At 37.3% G+C, this 15,167-nt stretch overlaps 1 protein-coding gene and 1 long non-coding RNA gene across 4 annotated transcripts in view; one reads left to right on the top strand and one right to left on the bottom strand.

Moving 5' to 3' along the window:
* The window catches only part of Hs6st (heparan sulfate 6-O-sulfotransferase), a 105,740-nt gene that overhangs the window by 67,888 nt on the left and 22,685 nt on the right, over positions 1–15,167 (top strand). The gene's annotated exons all lie outside the window — the stretch shown is intronic.
* Positions 6,200–8,272, bottom strand: LOC26530856 (uncharacterized). 2 transcript variants are annotated; one of them, XR_001449958.3, is made up of 4 exons: positions 8,061–8,272; positions 7,659–8,002; positions 6,822–7,602; positions 6,201–6,734 (listed from the first exon to the last, which is right to left on the bottom strand). It is a non-coding gene; the product is annotated as an uncharacterized lncRNA (long non-coding RNA). The 2 variants fall into 2 exon arrangements; XR_004303238.2 differs by lacking the exon at positions 6,822–7,602 and having other exon boundaries at positions 6,200–6,734; positions 8,061–8,266.

The following is a 15,167-nucleotide window of genomic DNA, read 5'->3' as shown; positions in this document are numbered from 1 at the left end:
ATTTATTTTTTGTTTATTTTGGTTTCTGATGGCATGCAGCTCATTTTGATTAAGTCTATAGTCTGTATATGGAGATCTATTTATGTAGATACACATATATCCGAGCAACATAAGCGGCAGCTGTCACGTTTGCTCGCATGGATGCGCGTGTGATGAATACTTGGCAATTAGGCTGACTCTTTGCCCGGTTGTTGGTTGTCGTTTCTTTTATGTTGACACAACAGCCAACAGGATAAAATCAGTGAGGACAATGTTGTCGTCTATTCCGGCTATACCCATATTACACATACTAATAGCCATCAGAGCAGGGAAGCGGCGGGGCGCAAACGTTCCTTGTCTCGCATAAATATTTTATTTATTTGCTTTGCTGATTTTGGTAATTTCTGTGTGTATTTTTTTTCTAGCAGCTACGTGCGCAAAATACTCAATTGATTGAACAGTTTTTAGTTGACATATTGTAGGCAAAAAAGAACTGGCCAAAAGACCGGTAAATGCTGGGAAAATGTTGTAAATGTTGGACGCAACATAAGCTGACATATGTGCAGCATCAGTGAATGAGAATGGGTGTGAGATTGGCATTTGAAAAAACTAGGGATAGGTTAATAGACATTTTTGTATATCAATTGGTAGAAATGATGCCTCTCATTAAGATAGGATAAAACATTTATTTGTAATTTAATTCTTTATTATTTAAATATACATAATACTTTTTTAATAACTTACCTTTGCTTTTTATTTTAAAAATTTTAATTTGGTTTAATTATGTGTTATGTGTTTAATGAGGTACTTGGCGTTAAATTCGCCAGCTTGTTTTTGGTATTTTTATTTGATTTCTTCTTTATTTAAGTTCTCATTTCTGATTTATCCACAGTTAAATAAAGTCATACAAATATTTATGTTAAAAAGAATTTAATAATAATGCTTATTTCTACAAATTTTTTCTCTTTCTTGCAGGTATGTACGCAGTTACGATTAAATGGCACATTTGCTTATTTAAATGCGATTGCTAGCCAAATAAATGGAAGAAAGCATCTAGTGGAATTCACAAGGCATATATTTGCCACTTCACGATTGTAAAAGCGGCTTGGAGGTGCAGAAGGAGAGAGAGGAAAAAGCAGCACGTGCCCCCGCTGTGAGGCACCAGTGCATTTGTAGATTTGAATGCTGCCAAGCGCGTGCCGCAGCAATTGATAATAATGTGATGGGAGAGAGAAGGGAGAGAGAGAAGTGAGCAAGAGAGAGAGAGAGAGAGAGAGACAGAGTGAAGCAGGATAAATTTAGAGCTCAGGGCAAATGGTGGTTAGTGGTTCACATCACGCAGCTGGTAAACTGTTGGGTAATTCAATTTGTGGTTTAACGCAAGTTAGTCGTAAGCAACAACAACTTTAACAACAACAATAAGTGCAGCCAGTTGGTTACGCACACAGCTTGAATAATGTGGCAAAGGGGGCAAGTCGTCCTGGCAACGTGTGTAATTGTGGCGTCGAAATAAACGCAAGTTGCCAGCTAAAAGGATACGAATCCACACTAAAAATGCTAAAGCAACGATTCGAGTGTGTGTGTGTGTGTGTGTGCGTGCGTGTGTGAGTATGTATATAGCACATGCAAGCAACCAAAGCCTCAATGCAACAACTGCAACTACGACGCATTCTGATCCACTTGGCAAACCGAAAAACCCAATCCGAATTCCCTCGCGTCTAGTTGTCGTTGTTATTTTTTGGCGTTCAAGCGATTTACTCTGTTTTTTTTCTTTTATTTGTAGTATTTTTTACCATACATTTTGTATTTGTTTTCCCTTTGCCCCTGCCACATGACGTATGAGTAATGGCTTTGGCCTGAGCTGAGCGCACGAGAGCTTCTCTTTTGTTGTTGTTTATTTTGCGGTTGCATTGCTTTCAACAAACCATGTGAGCGTTCAAGTGTGTGTGTGTAAGAGTGTGTGTGCATTTTGGGAGTTTTTGTTATGCCAAATTGGTTTGCTTAAATTGAATATGCGGCGCATACTACATGCATGCTATAAATTTTGTAGTAGAAAAATGTGTAAAATAGCTTTATTTGTGTATAGCTCAAGCGATTGATATGTTTCGCAAATAAAAAATAGTGCGAGCCTTAAACCATGGAATACTGAAAACTGCGCACGCGTGAGGCAGCAGAACCTATGTATGGTTTTTGGTTTAGGCTTTCGATTATATTGGGATTATGTGCGAGTTTTAGTCGAAAGACCGGAAAACTCATGACTTTTAGGCAACTAAGAGCAATTATAGAAGATTATAGATACAGACAATCTTAACCATTAGACCAGGCCCTGTTTACGCGCTTTAATTGTTTTCGGATATTTGCATACACTTCCCTTGTAACGAACAAATTCAAAACTTAGTTTTGAGTAAAACCGAGCCAAAAGCGTGGTGTAAATAACTCAAAGGCACTGACTTAATCTGGCGCATAATTCAAATCCGCTGCAAGACAAAAGACACCAAGGATAAAAAAAAAAAACAGCAAACTTTGCAAACGCCAAAATCTTAAACCAGAAACCAAAGCGAATGCGCGAAAAAACACTAAGCCATATTTTTGCTCAGCTACTCCTTTTGGCCAAAAGGCGTGTGCCTCACCCCACCCCGCCCTCCATCCATCGGCTGGTGCCAAGAAAACAGCGTTACGCCCACTTTCAACCGTCGCCCACACTCTCTTGCAGCTACTTCATATTTATATAATAACTTTATGTTTATGTTGAACATTTTGCAATAAGAGCAATGATATGTGAAAGACTCGCGAAAGTTGTTGCCAAAACAAACCGTGGGGCAAGCAGCATCCGCCGAGTGGTGCAGAGGCACACCGACACACACACACACTAAAACACAGAGCACAACAAAAGACGCTCGCGTTGACTGACACGACTGGCGTCGAAAGTTGATTTCTTAATGTTTAGCCAGAGCAACTGCTGCTGTTTGTCTTGCCGCAACAAAATGGCAGCAGCAAAAAGGATGTGGCAAATATACACATGCACACACAACCACACACACACACACACATACATACATACACATATACACATAGCTATACCCATTTTCAGGACATCTCACATGCGTGTAGAGTCAAGTCTTCAAACTTTCAGTCAAAGGCAGCTCCGTCTGCTGCGCGCATTGGCAGCAAAACTTGCCCCGAGGCAATTTACACTGGCAGCTGTTTATTTTGAAACACTTGCCAGGACATCTCGCAGCGAGCAAGGATAACAGAAACGCAGGCAGAGACAGCGACAGCGACAGAAGAATACCCAGTCAAAAGCAATCGCATTGGCAACGAGCTAATATTTGTTGTATAAAGAGCTTGGGCTCGAAATGACGCCGATATTTTTACAGCGGATGCGGAAATGTGCATTATTTGATATGACTCTCTGTTTGCCTTTAAACAAACTCACACACACACACACACACATACACAGACAGATATACACACAGAAACATGTCGTTTTCATTAAACGTACTCAGAGTCAAGTGAGTGCCTTGTCAAGCACTTAATAGACATTACAGAAGAGTTTCAATTCGAGCATTTGTCAGCTCACGTTGAACGATTTCTGTCAAAAGCTGAAATTTAAGGTTGACTTCATTTGAAATAGAAAGAGATCTAGCTTAATATGTGCTATATATAAATATTTCTGTAGAATGCACTGAAACAAGTGCTTGTAGTCTAGCCAAGCTGTTTAGAAAGCTTAAATGCTTTTTGTTTGAGTGATTGATTAATTGATGATTGAAAATATGACATTTCATTGACTTTAAACCCTGCCTCCATAATAGCCGAAATCGCCGTGCTAATTCGTGTAGAAAATCTTCAAAATTTAGACATGGTTAGCCCAATTGATTGATTGATTGATGATAATTGCAAACACATTTAATGTTGCTGAGCAAACCTGTTGCCTTGCGCAGTCGTTAACACAAACAAAGAGAGCTCAAAAGCAATCGTCTTGTTTGCTGACTTGATTGATTGATTTGTGATTGAAAGCACGTTTTATGCAACCGCAAATAGTTGTGGCTCTACAAACGCACTCTGTAAATTTTTTAATATAAACTGAGGTCAGTCAAGTGGAAGCTGTTAATAACTGCTACGATTGATTGACGGCATGCCCAGAATAAGTGTTGGCATTGCAAAACATGATACGTTTCTGAAGGCTTCACTCTTCAAGCTCTTAATGATATGTAATTTCTTTTTACTTAAACTTTTCGTTTCGATTTAATACCAATTTCATTGCCTACACTTGAGCGTGTGTTGGTAAACCAATCTATGCTAGAACTTTCTCAAACACATTTTTGACATACTATATTCGTAGAAAATTTGCCACTTTCTTTACAAATTGCCACAAAGCGTTTTGCACAAGTTTAAGCCAATTAGTCGCAACCGGGGAAAATGGATAAGCAAAGGCGAACAACAAAAAAGCAAAGTCCCTCATCAACCGCAGAGTAGACAGCATAGCTGTAAAGATTTATATATTAAACTGAAGCTCCATGTAACAAATAGCCCTAACGCTAAGCGACTAAAACTAATTAAAAACCTAAACTTTTACCTGGACTACCCAACCATCGCCGGAGAAAAACTATTGTAATAGAAAATGCGCGCGAACAAAATCCAACCCTTCCAAAGTGTCGTTACCTACCCGAAGGGCCAACTTTACAGACATTGTAATTGTTGGTAGGGGCAATTTTGAGCAGCAAGTTGTACAACAAAGTTGTACAATAATCCCAGTCAACAACTAAACCAAAAAGTAAATACAAAAAAATGTCCGAAAAAAAGGAAACTATCTAAAGTTTTTAATCAAAGCAACGGCAAATCAAAATCCCTTGAACTTTGTACGCTCACACACATGAATACACTGTCGCGAAGTTCTCCAAATTGACTAACCACGAAAATAAAAACAAACAAAAAAATAACCCTTCGCCTGGCAAGCCAATTAAAATTTGCTGCGGGCCCACACGTCGTATGCGTAACGTTTGCCGGCCGCAAAACGTTTTGTGGCGCCGTCGCCTCGCGCTGTGGCATTTAATGGAGCTCAGTTTATTAAAATTTCGCGAGCAACTTTTAATCTAGCTCACAGCCGCGAAACAACTTCATTGGGGGCGTGGCAAACGCACCCCCAAGGCTCTGCAAAATTTACCACATGCCTAAAAGGCTCACAGAAAGAGTTTGTGTTTTTTTTGTAGATGGTAAAAAAATGATTCAAGGATTTTGAACTATTATTTATGTTCCATGCGAAATTCCCGGAACGTGAAGTGCGCAAAAAGTTTTCTCAACTGCGGATGCTTCACATTTCCGTTAGGTACTCGAGCATAGGACTTGAGGCTCAAAAGTTTTGTGCACTTTTGAATATTAACGCTGTACCATTCTTTATTTATATACCCGGTTCACTTTTTTTGTTTTTGTGATGAAGCTGCCTGCAGAACGCTACTTGGCTATCAAATTTCGAAGTCCGTCAAATGCAGAACCACTCGGAAAAAGTTTTTGCCCAGTTCTTGGGACCGGAGCTGGCAACAACAACAAAAGCACGGCAAGAATATAACATGAATGAGACTTGTGCAAAAGTTTACACAACAGCTATGCAAATTCTGCTATTGTTGTTGTTGTAGTTGTTGTTGAAGTGTTTTGACGCATATTGACTTTAATTTGAAAGGGTTGCAAGCATATTATTATTAAGCCAGTATTATAATGAAAGCTGCTTAAGGTAAAGAAACTCAGGCAAAAGAACTAAACAATTAAGTTGTTTAATGAGAAAATACATTTTGAAATTAATATTTTCTCTTTTGGGCTTTAAACGAAAGCGACTTAACGTGGTCCAGAGACTTGGAATTGACGATATTATAATATTAAAACATTTGCCTTTAATAAATGATGACTTGCAGAAATATTAATGGTGGAAGAGACTTTATGCAACGTTGAAGTTTTTTATTTGAATGCCTAAATCGATAAAAAGATTAAAGAGAAATGGATATAAAGATTAATTTCATGTATCAATATAAGTATATCTACCAGGACATCGGCATAAATTTTTGATGCTTTAGCTATTTATCTATTGCATCTATCTAAATCTCTTGTTTTCTTTTACCATTTGACCATCGAACACCACTTAAATGTAGAGTGCAAAATATTTCAAATATGAAGGAAAAATGATTCAACAGCAGAATAATAAAATATATTAGCACAATCTTCATATAGTTTAGTTTTTGTAAATAGGGCATTGCGTAGTCGAGCACTCGCAGCTACAATAACCTTTACTAACAAGTAATTTCATTTATATAATATTCCAAACATTGCAACATTTGAGACATTTAATCACATGCAATTGAATAATGTAAGCTGCAGGCTGGCAACGGATTATATACAAATGCAAATGAATTAATATTCACATGTATATGCACATACATATAGATATCCACGAGTAATGACGCAATTAAGGCTTTGTAGACAAAGTACTTCTGGCGTCTACTTATCACAAATATGTATGTCCTTATTGCGTTACATGCCCACTTTCATTTAATATCAAACAAAAGAACATACACTTGCAAACACACACGCACAGTCAGAGACACACACGCGCACCATTAATTAATCATATTTGAGTTTGTCAGCGGCTTACAGTAATTCATCAAAAACAGGCCGCATTTTAATTACTTTTAATCACATCAGGAGCCAAGTGGCTTTTTTCTGTTGTCGCATCATATTACGTTGCACATATTGTTCGCTTATATACCCTGTAATTAAGTGACACAGGCGGTATGAGTTTATGAATTTAAATAACAAATAATCGTAAAAAAAAAATAAATAACTGTTATACACACTTGTGAAAGTCCTCTCAGTAGTCCAAAGCGTATTCAGCCAAGAGCTCTCAAAGCTCAATAACTCTATGGCCTCTAATACTTTAAGGGTATTTCTTATATTCACTTAGAAAGCTTTAATTTTATCTACAAAATCTACTTCTTGTTACAGACTATCTTTCAATTTTAGTTGCAAGAACTAATATTATAAGGATCCTTCAAGCATACAAGAGCATCTCCGAGAGAGGGGCTCTCTCACTCTCTCTCTCTCTCTCTCTCTCTCTCTCTCTCTCTCTTTCTCTCTCTCTCTCTCTTGCATTTACATTATTATTATTATAGCGTATTTCTTAAGCGAATAATTTTAGCCTGCTGCATTCATACATATTTTTCACACTTTATACGTATTCCCAAGGCTTATTATTATGATGTTCGTGGGGATCTGGCTTTGTGTGTGTGCGAGTGTGCATCTCTGTATGTATGTGTGCGTGTTGCGCTGGAAATTGACGCCAAGGCAGCTCATTTGCTACAACATTTTATTTGTCTTCTTTCTTATTTTCCCTATTTTTTGTTCGCTTTCGCTTTGGCTTACGGATTTACTTATTGGATTTGGGACTTTGCGCTGATGCAGCACTGGGATTTATTAGGTGTCTCTCTCTCAATTTCAACTGAACAGCGACGCAACGTATATAATTAGGTCTGGGCCACACGATACGCATATGTATATGTGGCATGTACTCAGTAAATGTTACGGCTGATTGTGATGGCACCTGCCAATCGCTGCTTTATGCAAATGTTGTCCCAACAGCTGCGTCCAAAAATAGTGTCAAAAAGAAAAGGCGCAAAAACTACCTCGATACTAACCCACTGCAGTCCCCCAACAAATCTATATGCATATTGATTCTGTGGCCTGTTCTGATGCTTAACATGTGTGTGCGTGTGGGGCCTCCCCAAGCAGCTGTCCGTTTGTTTGTAAGTGCCAGCATCACGATACGCATCAGCAGCCACATTTTCCAAGCCAAACACTACACCTAGCAACAAGGGAAAGCAACAGCCGCAGACGGAGCCGCAGGGCAGCTCAACCACGGCGCAAATTGTCAAGACATGCACAGGGCCCAGAGCCAGGGCCAGGGACAGGGCCAGTGCCAGGATGTGTGTTTGTTTGAGCAAATAGCATGTCCCAGCAAAAAGCAGACAACAGCAACCAACTGAAAGAAAAAGAAAAATTTGCATATTTTCTTGCATTTTTTTCCCATTATATCCTACCTCGTGTTTTACTCTGGCATCTTTGGCCTCCCAATGCCCATGTTGATAATGCTGCAGAGGACCTTTGGCTTTGCCTAATGACTTACAAATACATGTGCACTTTGCTGGCAAATCAAGACCAGGCCACAAATGAAAACTGACAAAATAGCCGGTTACATATATCAATATTGAGTTGCTTCTCATAGTATTTTCCAGAAGTTTATGTTTTCTACCCAGCAACATTTGCAACGCCTAACTGGTTTAAAAAAATTTTCATTAGCTTTGAGTGGCGCATCCTGTCTCCGTTTTACATACCAATTTACATTAACACAAATATATTCTTCAATTTAATGCAATTTGTGGCTAAGCAAATGCTCTAGTTAGAAAAGGAAGCAAGTAAAAGCAAAAATCTGATTTCTAGTATGCTATAGAGCATACTCTCTATTTAAAGACATGGGTGAGGATAATTTTAAAGTAAACAAAATAAAAAGTAATGCTATTTGATGAACCATAAAATTTGTTTAAATTCTTCAATTTAAACCTTTCTGACTAAGTAAACGCTCTAGTTTGAAAATAATGCATATAAATGCAATATTCAGATTTCTAGTAGCATAATCTTTATTTAATGTCATATGTGAGGATAATTTTAAAGTAAGCAAAGTAAAATTTAATACAATTTACAATTTACAAAAGCAGAAGATTTATTTAAATGTTCTAAAATCTCAAAATAAAATTAACAATGTAGGCAAATGCAAGATGAAGGTAACGCAGACAAATTTAAAGTTACAATAAAATTGTAACACTAACGACTTTTAAACACAACATAAGAATATATGTTAAAATTACACCATTATATGTTATGTTATGTTTTATAACAGTCTACTTTAAATAAAAGCACACTGTTATTACAGAACTATACAAGTTTACTGTTAAGCGCTGCTTAACAGTGCGTGCAATACACAACCTGAATTTGAAAACCTAGTCTAATTAGGAGAACCCAGTTAAATCGGTTCAACTTGAATTGATACTTGACAAGCCTTTTGGCCCAATTACATTTTCTTTGTGCTGCCTGGTCTCTAACGGTCAATAACATCCAATTTACATTCGCACTCGCTGGCATCATGAAGTATTTTGCCAGCTGCTATGTTATTCCACTTCGGTGCCTAGTAAAACCAACAGCTAATTGCAATTTAAAAACTGCTTCAGCATGTTGCCTGACACATTCAACGGCGCAAATGCCAGGCAAAACAATAAATCAAATTTCAGCTGCGTTTGCAGAAACATCGCCATGTCTGGCTCCGGCAAAATGTACGCACAAAAACAAAGCTCAATGGGTATTTTGCAGAAAATTTCACATTCTGTTAACCAAAGTGAGAAACACAAAAGAAACCCAACCAATGGTCACTTTTCTTTTGGGCCTGTGGCTCTGTGCCACAACACGCAGCATACGAAATTGAATTTCAATGGCATCGTCACAATAATTGTCAAGCCAACTTGTGTGGAATACTTGAAGGCGCCAGCGCATTGCGCACTATTTGCCATGGCTTGTTTCTATAGGCACTTTTCGGTGCACCATTGTTGTCTCTATACGCTGTACGAAACACTGTCATGGGGTATATTGATTAGCTGGCAGGTTCGCAATAGGCTGAGGCAAAGGTAATTTTTTAAAAATAAGTTAAAGCTTTCAAAAGGTCAGTGTATGCTGCATTTGCTTTTGCTGTAACATAATTATTTATCAGTTGGATGAACTGCCTTATTAATTTCAGAGTTGATTGAGGTAAATTTTTAAAAGATTATTGGATTTGGCTTCATGTCAAAAGACAAAGACACGAACGACTAGTTTCCTTAATTTTTTATTCGGCATGACAAGTTTGAACTCAGCTACATCCTCTTCCATTCACATATTAAGCCACGTATAGGGTATCTAGGGCGGCCCACCACGCGGCAGCTGGCTCAATTTTGTCTTGCTGTGTTATTGTTATTGTTGTCGGGCAACAGCACGAAACCATTAACGCCCGCCAGCGGCGCCCGAGTCAGCAGCAGTAGTAACAGGAGCCTCGGCAGTCGATGTCGCAGTGGCAGTCGCGGTCGAGTCCCAGTTGCCGTTGCTGTTGCCGTTGCACTTCGCATACGTGTAAATCGTAAATATCCGGCACAAAGCGATCTAAAAGCTGTGGCAGGGGCAGCACTCGCAAAAACCACCTTGCCTCCATGCGGCAATGACAAAAGAGTGAGAGACGCCACTTGGGCATATGCGCAACGTGTGCGACAACTCTGCATGTGCAACGACATTTATATGTTTGTATGTGTGTGTGTAGGGTAGGATTGTCGCAATCAATGTGAGGCAAACTTTATGGTGCATTCGCAATTGTGTCAACAGTAGAAATGCAAATTTTATGCCACAATTGCGAACGGTAACGGATTCACTTAAACATAAATGCTGCCTGATGGGGGCATAGGCATATACATGAACGACACGAGCTGCGAAACAAAAGGGTTTTTAATATGCGCAATAAGCAATTACTCAAAGACAAACAGATCTTAAAACCTACCAAATATATATCTACATTCAATATATGCAATTAATTTTACTGACTGCGCAAAGATTGATTAAAAACCATTTAACTGATAGTTTCCTGCTTTTTGCAGCGTTAAGCATATGCTGCATAAGCTCGAAACGAACAGCCAACTGACTTAAGTGGCTGTCCATCCTCGAGTTCAATCGTCTACTTCGTACTTTTTACCATCAAGTATATGTTGCAAGTAGATGTTGACTCTTAAAGCTCAAAGCTCAATAACAAGACAGAATTCGTGCAATTTCTTTTGCCTACCTTATTTCCTTTGCTGTTTATTACATTTGAACCAAGAGCAGAATATTTAATGCCAGCTTTTCCGAAAGAAAATTATCTGCAAATGTCTAAAGCCCCATCAGCAGCACCATTAAATTCCATTTGCATATTTTTCATGTGCTAGTTGACCAGTTAAAAATTAAGAAAATGGAAAAATATGAAAATACATAGCTAGATTATCCTGAAATTTATAAATCTTTTGTGGAATCCACCCCAACGGTAGCTTATTGTCAACGTGAATTATTTTCACACTACTCTATCTGCAGCTGCTGCTGCTGCGGTTGCCTTTCAGCGATTATTGCTTTTCCCTTTTCGCCCCTTTCCCTTTTTTTCTCTCCCTCTTTTCCTTACCCATCCATTTGCATCTAACTCTCTTATGGCTGATTTGATTGCGCTGCGCTTTGGTTGGCATTCCTCTTATTTTTTTCCCGTAATTTTCCCCCTCATTTTGTTGACTATAATGCTGCATTTTTGCATCATACTCGAAATTATTCATAAATATTTATGAAGCAGCAAACAATGAGCGACTTCTGATCTATTGCATCCTTCGCAATGTCTGACGCATTTGCGTTCGCTTTTAAAGCCACAAAATCCCAACCCGAACACAAGCCTAAAACAATATCGAAAGTAATCTGGCAAACTGCATATAAACCAATCGACTCTGAAAACAATTAAAAACGCTTTAGCAAATACAAAATTCATGGACAGTAAAATTCATTAAAACGCAATAAGTCTCATATGTTGAAAAGACTTCAGAACTAGAGATGGGAAATGGGTCACGGCCAACGTCAACTGACATAATAAAGCAATGAAACATTTTAAAATATATATTTAACGTTATATCGATATCGTGAGGATTGTGTAAAATCAATTTTTACCAAGATCTTTGACTCGTAAATGATTTTATGAAATTTTCATAAATATCTTTCGAAATGAATTTGAACCTGAAACTTCCCCCACCAACTCTTTGAGACCCATTTGTACCAAGGAATGAAAGATTTTGAAATAAAATGCGTCTCAAGTGAGATTTCTGAAGGATTTTTGCCAATGAGCCTACGCCTGTAACTTCGCCCATTCAACCTTTCACCCGCATTTATCATTTAAAATGGTTGAGTTTTGCAAAAAAGTTTCGATTTTTCCTCACATGCGGGGGAAAATCTTTAAATCCCGTCGAAAAGTGCGTTTTAAATATATAAATATGTATTTATTTCTCGATACCTTTTTCTAACTAATTTGAATTAGTCGTTTGATGAACTTATACAGCTTATATTAGTTAAGGCTATATTAACCTTTTTATAAACTCCTTTGTTAAAATTCTTTGCATGTCTTGCTTTCTTATTACAAGAAAATAGTTATAATTACAATTTGTATATTGTTGGTGTAGGGCGTGAGGGACGTGCTTAACGCGTGCTTTTGACACGCGCTCATCTCTAACTTTCACACATACATAGAAAATTGGCTTGCGCAAAAATGCTTCTGTCGGAAATGCAACTCGCAAAACAATTTCAATTTCACTCTGCAACTGAATGCTCAAATGTGTGTGCCTCATATGCCACTTCCATGCCATATAAATAAGTCAAAAACTCACATTTTTACCCATCTTTGTGTGGCTTATGCAAAAAATATGCTTTGAGTTCCGCCTGCCGATAGACAAGCTGTATGTAGGTGTGTGTCGGAATGCGTGTGTGTTGTAATTTGTGTGTGTCCTTGTGCCTCGTCTAAAAGTTTTACAGTCTGAATGCCAATTCGATTAGTTGCAAATAGTTTTTTGCGGCCTGCCACAACACTTTGCATATGACAAAATTGCCAAGTTTATCATATTACTGAAAAAAAAGTGACAGAGCTGTTAAAAAATGTATGATTCAATATTTATGCATGCCGAATAAGTTTAAATACAATGAGAAAGTTTAATAAAAGCCAATTAGTTGGCTCAATATTTGTTAGAAATTTTCGCATGAACATGAATCATGGGTTTCGGTAGAGGATCTTGTATATACATATTATGACAAAGATTAAACTTTAAAGTTCTTTGGAATTTACCAGAAAATGCGAAATTGCTTTACCAATGCTGGGAACACTGCGTATGCGTAATATGCCACAACAAGTCCGCAGCACACACGAATTGTTGCATACTTTTGGGGCGTGACTCTCAGCAACACATGTGCCGTTGAGCTGGCACTTTAATTCCACAGTGTTCATCATTTTTCACTTTTTGTTAGTTTGTTTTTATGACAGGGTTCCTGAGAATTCGGGGCAGATGACAACGGTTGTCGGAAACTTGGCTTGTTTTCCTTTCTGTTTCGTGCTTTTATTTTTTCCACACCAGCAACAATAACAAATGGACTCTTTTTCACGCACTTCATTTTGCAGCAGTCTATTGCCTTTTGTTGTATATTTCACTGGAAATACTAGACTTGATATACCCACTATGGTACTGCGAAAGTAATATGTATGCAACATGAAGTATTAATCAATCCAGTAATATCCGCTGCTCAATATAAGACCAGAAAACTAAATCGATAATAGTTAACAGCAATTTGTTTTACTGAGTAACAGTTACAATTACAGATTTTCCGAACATTTAATTAATTTCGGAATAAAATTATAATATTAAATGTTTTACAGGGTATCCGAACGTCTCATACTCTCAGTCAACGCATTTCCACTTGTATTTCCTGTTGTTTTGTTAGCTCTTCGCTTGTTGTTGCCTGCCTGTCAGCGCGCAACTTTTGCTCTGACTTTAATGAAGCCAAAAACTTAACGCTTACAATAACAATAACAATAAGTGAGCCATCAGAAACTCGCTTTCACACAGCCTGAGTGCTCCTATCTAGTATCACAATCATAAATTTTGACTGCACAATCCTAACGCTTCAGCTGTAACCGTCTCATTTCATAAATTATTTCATATTTCATTTCCTTTGCGTGCTGCAGTGCCACAAAAAACGAGAGAGATATACCTATATACGTATAAATTTATATATATATATATATATATATATATATATATATATATATATATATATAAGTATCTATAAACATTGCAACAAATGTGTTGGGCGCCACAATCAAATGCGAGCTGTGCGCCCCGCAGCGTTGCAACAAAATTTGCTGTTTCTTTTTTTTTTGTGGAACCGGTCGGTGCGATCCAACGCCCATCGCCGCCAAAGTAAATATAATATTACCAACTGCAACTTCAATTTCCTCTGGCTAGCAAAACTCTGGCACACAGCTCAACTAGCCAAATGAAATGTAGTGCAAAAAGCATTAACTTTGTGTACATAGCTGTTGGCTACATACAAATGTAAACAAAAGCCCAACGATATTTATGATGGTTGTCTTTTTACAATGTTGTTGTTTATTTAATCATCTATATTAATTTTTTATTAATTGTATTAATTAAATGTTTAAATCTTTTTGTATTGTATTTATCTATTATTACATAAACTGTAATAAAAAACGCATTATTTAAATAAATTAAAAAAGTTTTCATTTCTGATAAGGATTCTGTGATATATTGACAATAAGTAAAACTCGTAAAATATTTTAGTTCTGGCAACGTTTAAAAGTTTGTCAAAATTAAATAGATTTTTATTAAAATTGATTTACTATGCTTTGAAAATATTTAAAAAACGTTTGCGCAAACGTTTACAAATTGTTTAGATGACAACGGCTTGCAGTTTTGCAGTAATCACTTTTTCAGTAATTGTTAAATGCATTTAAGTTGTTAAACATTGTTTTTTATCTATTTACATGCTATTATCTAACTACATGTTACTGTTGCAATGCTGAACTAACTCAAATTAAATAAACAAGTAAAAGTTTCTAGTCGGAGCTCCTGACTAGGGGATACCCTGAACCCTCTTCCCTCAACATCAAATGCATATATATATTTTATTTTAGAAGCTATATGTCAAGTTTATTATTTACCAAAATTGCCCAAAAAACAGGATATCGATATCGATAAACTCAATCTGCGCGGAAACTACATATAAAATTTCAAGTCTCTAGCTCTTATACTTTCTGAGATCCTTGCATTCATACATACGGACGGATGGACGGACGGACGGACGGGCGGACAGACAGACGGACATGGCTAGATCGACTCGGCTATTGATGCTGATCATGAATATATAAACTTTATGGGGTCTGAGATGCTTTATTCTGCCTGTTACATGCATTTGGATTTCGCACAAATACAATATACCCTTATACCCATTTTTAATGGGTTCAGGGTATAAAAATTCTCTTTAATTTATAGCTTTACATTTATTTGATT

Source organism: Drosophila virilis, chromosome 2 (genome assembly GCF_030788295.1).
Source record: "Drosophila virilis strain 15010-1051.87 chromosome 2, Dvir_AGI_RSII-ME, whole genome shotgun sequence".
Lineage (NCBI taxonomy): Eukaryota > Metazoa > Arthropoda > Insecta > Diptera > Drosophilidae > Drosophila > Drosophila virilis.
The sequence above is the reverse complement of the archived record's forward strand: the minus strand, read 5'-3'. Positions and strand labels throughout refer to the sequence as shown.